The sequence below is a fragment of the Alligator sinensis genome, unplaced genomic scaffold (genome assembly GCF_000455745.1).
Source record: "Alligator sinensis unplaced genomic scaffold, ASM45574v1 scaffold175_1, whole genome shotgun sequence".
Classification (NCBI taxonomy): domain Eukaryota; kingdom Metazoa; phylum Chordata; order Crocodylia; family Alligatoridae; genus Alligator; species Alligator sinensis.
In genome coordinates, this window is record NW_005842536.1 from 542,349 (window position 1) to 549,366 (window position 7,018).

The following is a 7,018-nucleotide window of genomic DNA, read 5'->3' on the forward strand; positions in this document are numbered from 1 at the left end:
CTGCCTAGTCATACTATTTAGCTTGTTTCCAGGACCTTAGGATTCGAATAGAGCTGAAAAATATGTTTTAGCTTGCAAAATTCATGTGCAGCACAGTTGCCATGTGTGCAGCATCCTATTACAGGCCAGGTTAAGGATCACAAGTTCTAGGAGGGTCTGAGATCAGGAAAAGTTGGTTATTGAGGAAAAGAAATGAGAGAGAGGATACTTTTAGAACAATATTATTATTGGATTCTGAAGTTATGTGCAACAGAAAGGCAGAGGCTTCACATATATTGAGATATGGAACACTTGCATATTAAAAGTAGTATTTAAACATCTGATCTTGAATTGGGGGGTGGGGGGCAGATTTTTCCCCCCATCTGTCCCTTTAGCACCCCTTGAGTGGCACAAGAGGACTAGATGGTGGCCATAGTAAGGCTGTTGAGAATTCACCAAGTTGATCTGTGTTCAGTGTTTTAAGGGTTAAAACACCCTGCAGTTGTAAATATAAAATGAAGTAGATTACTGGAGTAAGAACAGCCATTCATTAGGTGAACTTTTGACCAAAACCTACTTTTCTCTGGCTCTGAAAAGGGACTCTTTTCATTGGAGAATCCTTGATGCTATCAAAGTATTTGAGCATATGCAAGAAGTGGGTGGGTGAAATGGCCATAATAATGTAATTATTTAGTTTTGCTTTATTAATTGTGCTCCTTCAGCAGCGGGAAAATAAAAGTCGATGTGTTCTTTCTGCCCAATGCAGGCGTGCTCCTGCATTTTTTTCACTACCACCTGCTGCCCTGCAGAAATCTGCACTGATTAATTGCAACCCCAGTTATTTGTATTAGAAGCTAAGGTCTTATGCTGCAACATTTACTCACATGTTTATAGTTAAGTATGCGTGTAAATGCTTTCAGAAGTGCAGCCTGGGATAGACCCTAAAATCAAATAAAAACACAAATTGAAACAGCGTATAATTACTATATCCTGTTTGTTATTTCAGAGCTGTGAAATACTCAGTGCTATTTGCATTATGCAAGCGTACAAAAATCATGGGGCATTCTTTTTCTGATAATTAGCACTTGGTGTGCTGTTCCTTTCACTGAACTTTTTCCAGTAGTTGTAGAGGCCTTACATGGCTGGCTGTTTCAGGCAAAATGAGTAACATGTGGGACCTGATACTAGTAACAGAAGTTATTCTTACCTAACTTATTTAACTGAAAAATGACTACTGAAGTAAATGGAGTTAGGGTAATACAAAGCTGGCATAAATGAGATCATAATCAATTGTGTTCATCCCACCAGAATTTTTCACAGTGTCTGACATGCATAAATTAGGACAGTGGGGGCCAACTTTTTTGGCAGATGTACTACAAATTTGTCCTGCATCCTGCCTGAGTACACTCTTATCTCCTTCCTGTGCTCAAGTCTGCTGCTCTTCTTTCTGCTTCTTGCCCTGTGCTCCCTACACTATCTGCTGCTGTTCCCTCCCTGATCTGCAGCACACCACATGACAGAACTGCCTGTGCACCCCAGGTTGGCCACCCTGAATTAGGGCATAAAGATCTAAGCAAATGTAGTATCTATGACCTTACAATCATCAACAACCAAGTTAGGGAAAAGACTGGAAATACTTTCACCTTCCAAAAACTTGCAAAGTTATCTGTACCAGCTTTGTAAAATTTATCACAGAGAAGCAGTTTGAGGAACAGCCAAGGCAAAAACTCTGTAGAGATGGAGAAAGAGATGTATTAAAGATAATATTGAAAGATTTTGCTAAATCCAGGAATTCCTAAATTGTGGACCTGACCCACAGGGAGTAGCTTAAAAATCATAAGGTTTTTTCTTATAAATGAAGTTCTCATTGTTTGTTTCCTGATATTTTTGAGCCAGTTATATATAGTATGGTCACATTTCCAAGTTTACTTCACAAGCATGAAGTCTAGAAACTTATTTTTTTCTTACAAAATGTGAGAATCAAATGCAAGCTTGAAACAAAATACAGAACAAAGAAGCAGGTAGATATTGCAATACAGACACAAAAGACCAGACTATATATAGTTTTTAGCTGCTTGATTCATTAGAAGTAACCAGAGAGCAGTAATGAAGACATTAGAAGCAATGGCATATTTTTAAAGACAAAGGCCATAACAGTAAAGCTGGGCAGGAATTGGATTTTCCATTTTGAAGAAAATACTATAATTTTGAATCCTTTTCTTTCCGAAGTAGACTGAGGAAAAAACATGTCAGTTGAAACATTTTGACAAAATTGAAGTTTTTTTATCTTTTCCACTTTAAATGCAGTTTATATGAAAGCCAGTTGATTTCTTTTTGAAGTGTTTCTATGTTTCTAAACAAAAACTTGCAAGCTTTTATTTTTAAAAATATTGAGATGGTACGTTTTGATTTTATCAAGGTGGTTTGCTTTGTTTTTTGATCATGACATTTCTTCAACACTGACTTTTTTGTAATCATTTCTATTTAAATTAAAACTGCATTTTGGTTAAACAGTGCTGATGATACTTTCTGACTTGAGGTAAAATTACCTTGCTTTGTAATTGGAACAATTTCTCAAGTTCAGAACTGGTGAATACAGACTGTACCCACTTACCAAGCAATATCATGACAGCTAGGAAAGGGAAATAAGGAAGGATGATGCAGTACCTCAAGTCTCCCAAGTCAGTTGACATAAAATGTTGACCATAGCATGGTTATGCATTCACTTTGCACCTCACTGCCCTTCCTGGGGAGTTTTTCATGCATGATGGCCCTGTCATTAAATCCCAAATGAAACTAGGTGTTGGGAATGTTCCTTTTTCTTGTGAGTCTGATTTCTGATCAGCCCCGTTTTGTTCCCTTCCTTTTTCCTTCCCTCATATCACCGATGACAGTTAGACTGTATAGTTGAAACAGAGCCAGATAAATTACCTCTATGTTTCCAGATGTTCAAATGTTTTCTTGGGCCCTGGTACAGAGCTCATGTCTTGTGGCTTCTCTAGCACAGTGGCTCTTCTTACTTCCTATGAATGCTGGCCAGATACTAGTATGGCATGTTATAAGCCAGGGTTATAAAAATTCAGAGTTCTGTCACATGCTGGGGGCAGTACCCATGGCTACAGCAACTGCTCTTATAGCTCTGCAGTTTTCCTTTTTGGCCAAGTACAGACAGTCAAAAAACCTTAGGCTGAATTGATTCAGTCTTTGCAGGTTACTCTAAAGTGCAGGGATTGAACCGATAAGCAAATGAACACACATTCACGTTGATTCAGGAAATGCAGCCACATGCCTGCAGTGGCTCAAACCAGAAGCCAGGGGCACTAGATCATGCCTGCCAATCACTGCCAAAGGGGAGGGAAGAGAGAGAGCCCTGCTGGAGTGGAGAGGGGTGGCCAGGCTCCAGCCTGTACTCTGCAGCAGAGGAAGGTAGTGGTACTGAATTCATAAAAGCTTGAACAAGACTAATTCTTTCTCTGAAAACTATAAACTGAAGAGCTATAAATACAGCCTAGGCTGTGTGTTTGCTCATTCGTCCTGTTGCCCCCAAAGTTTCTGGGATTTGCAGTCCACAATCAGAGCAGCAGGAGTGTCAGGGTGGCTCATCACTTCCTTTTCCTGCTTCCAGGTGCCTCTGAGATTTGTAGTCCACAGTTGCAGCCAGCATTGAGTTTTGGCAGGGCAGGGCAGGGCAGGGCAGGGCAGCTCCATACTTGGGGGAAGGTGTATTTAACTCCCATCCCTGGCCCCAGCCCCCAGCTGGGGTTTGCCAGGGGGGTGGGGGTAGGGGGGAGGGTTCAGTGAGCCGGCTAGTGAGCCAGCCCTCACTGCCCCAGGTAGGGAGCAGAGGGGCGGGGCCAGCCTTGCTCTCTGGAGCAGACAGCCCAGCCCAGCCCAGTCTAGGGCTGAAAAGCATGCTGGGATGCTGAGGGACTCTGAAACAGGAAGGGGTCTGGGACAGAAGCTTCATAAACCAGTTTGACCTAAATCAGTTAAGTCTGATGCTACATTCAACCAGGTTTATCTCAAACTAGTTTTGGCCATTTTGAAACTGGTTTATCTGCACTGAACTTGTATTCTGTTACAGGTTTAAACCCGTTTCTGATCACTTAAACTGGTTTATATGTACCTTTTGCCCCTAGCCTTTGAGAACTAAATGAAAATAAAACTAGTAGTTCAAATCAGCAACTGCTAATTAAATAAAGCACAAAATTAAAATGTCTGGGATAAATATCAGGAGGGAGAACCCAAAAGAGAGTGCTGCTCCACTTCTTATCAAACATTTGTCAGCTGCTATTTCTGAGTCCTGATGGCTTTCTGCTCACACAGCTATGTCTTGGTTTCCAAACTGTTCTTTCTGCAGTAATCTGTTGGGATTCAGCTGTCTGGAACCTGTGTTTGCCAGTCCTTCAGGTTTCTATTATCACTGAGTTAGACAGCAGATGTTACTTCTGTCAGGAGCATCCTGGATGTCTTCAAGAAAAGAGTTTATAGTTTTTTTAAAGGTGCCTTCTGTTTCTCCTTCAGGAATAGTCTTCATAAGTAGATGCAACCTTTGTTACCTTGACAGGTTGCCAGTCTTTTTGATTTGTGTTGAAGTCCTACCAGGTACTTATTATATATCTTTCACCAAGGTAGCTGAAAGCTTTTTTTGGCCTAGATAAGCTATGGGGGCGGCAGTGACCAAGGGGAAGCCCTAGCAGCCTTCAGAGAGAGAGCGAGTGAGCGAGCTCCTGCAAGTGGAAGCAGTTGGAGAACTGATGCTGTTTGCTTTGTTCCCCAGTGCAGTGGGACCTACCTAGGAACCTCCCAGGTACTTAAGTTAGTGAAAATGCAGTCATAAAGGGGCAGCCTCTCACCTAAATTGAACATATTTATTCCATCAAAGGCATGGCAGGAGAGAGAGGCAGGCAGACTGCTCAGACAGGCAAGCAGGCCACAGTAGCAACTGGTCTTGCAAACCCTGCCTGTACTTGGGCGCCGTACTTCAAGAAGGATGTTGATAGACTTGAGAGGGTTGAGGAGGGTCACTCGTATGGTTAGGGGACAAGTCCTGTGAGGAGAGACTGAGGGACCTGGACCTCTTCAACCTCCGCAAGAGAAGGCTGAGAAGTGATCCTGTGGCTGCCTACAAATTCATTAGGGGAATGCAGCAAGGGATCGGAGATGCTCTGTTCACCAGGGCACCTCTTGGGGTAACAAGGAACAATGGTCATAAACTGACAGAGAGCAGCTTTAGGCTAGACATCAGGAAGAACTTCTTCACGGTAAGGGTGGCCATTTTTTGGAATGGGCTTCCAAGGGAGGTGGTGCTCTCCCCCACCTTGGGGGTCTTTAAGAGAAGGCTGGATAGGCATCTGGCTGAGGTCATCTGACCCCAGCACCCTTTCCTGCCTAGGCAGGGGGTTGGAATCGATTTCTTGAGGTCCCTTCCAACCCTAGCATCTATGAATCTATGAATTGGGTGCCTGGAAAAAGAAAATGCACTAGTACAAGAGAAGTTAGTGCACATCACCATGGAACCTAGGGACATCGGTGGAGGTGAGGAGAACAGCACTCAGAGTGAATCTTATCCAACTAAGTTTGCTGAATTGGGAGAAAGACTCCAGAGAGCCTGAAACAGGGTGTAGTCCCTGGAAGAAGCAATAGAGGCTCAGAGAAGGAAGGTGTTGCAGCTGGAAGCCCAACTAGCAGAACAACAGGTAGCGGCCAAAATCGAACAGCAGAAACATTGTCACAAGATAGAAGTTTTAGAAACAGCTGTAACCAAAGTCAAGAATCAAGTACAGGTGGTGACACAGGAAATGAAGGAATTGGAAGAGAAGGGAGAGCAATCGGTAAACCTGAGCCCAGAGACCCTAAGAAGTGAAGGGGGACCTTCAGCAAGACATAAACCAGGAAGAAAAGGGGCCATGCTGCTCTGATCGGGCGTTCTTAGAGGAAAAAGTTCTGTCAGTGATTTTGAAATACATAGAGAAAAATTGGGAAGAACAAGTGATTAAGCATGAGAAAAAAGTGGAACAATTGAAAGAAAGGCTGGGAAAGATCAGCAACCAATATGAAGCTGAAGTGACAGCAGTAATCGAGCATGTTCAGCAATGGGAAGCAGAACTATGAAAGAAACCAGGAAGAACAGAGACAAGGAAGAAGAGAGGATGGAACCAGGGTCCAAGGAGAAAGAGTCACCCATTGTAAAGGAAGGGGGAACGGCAGCAGAAGGAGAGCCCTGAGAAAAACACACCTACTAACTCAGAGGAAAAGAAGACCCAATCACAAACAGAGCTACAAAAGCAAGATGATGACTTGGGGAGGTGTGTGAGGAGAAAAGAGAGTGAGGCAATGGTGGGGGCACCCCAGAGCAGCCTTACCAAGATGCAACTGAGAAAGAGACCTCAGATTCACATAAGCAACCTGCTAGGTCCTACCAAGTGGTGGACAGTTAGAAGACTGTTTGAAGAAAAAGTGGGGAGAGTGGCTTATGTAAAAATATACCTGGGGATAGAAGGCAGGCTGACAGGCCAGGGAAAGATCAAGTTTGTAGACTGAGATTATGCCCAAGAAGCCCTAAGAACTAGATGGGAATTGGGAGGAAGAAGCTTAAACATGAAGGGAGGTCTAGGAAAGTGGAGAAGATCAGAAAACCCATGAGGAGGGAAAGAAATAGGGTACTTGCCCTTATGGTATAGCCAGACTAGAGGAAGGGGGGAGCGTAGGAGGCCAGATGTAGGAGATGGCCAAACGCAGGATCTAAAAAAGGACAGAAAGGGTAAGAGAGACCCCTTTACATGGCACTTAGCCCTTGGGCTGGGCTTAAGAAGACACTCTATTGAAGCTGACTAACGTGTGGGGAATACCAGTGGTGGGGTAGATCCTAGCAAATCCCATGTGTTTGTCCCCTCGGGTAAAAGGCAAGTAGGAGGTTCCTGAAAACCCATAAATCGTGGGGGCAGAGGTTATATTGGAGTTGGAGGAAGGCTGAGAGAAGCCCAGGAACCCAGAGACAGTGGGGGGGGGGGGGGGGGGAGAATACACACCGCACTTT

The 7,018-nt window shown here is 43.6% G+C and overlaps 1 protein-coding gene across 5 annotated transcripts in view; it reads right to left on the reverse strand.

Annotated features, from left to right (window-relative positions):
* Nucleotides 1–7,018, reverse strand: part of SLC1A3 (solute carrier family 1 member 3) — a 102,200-nt gene that overhangs the window by 52,514 nt on the left and 42,668 nt on the right. The gene's annotated exons all lie outside the window — the stretch shown is intronic.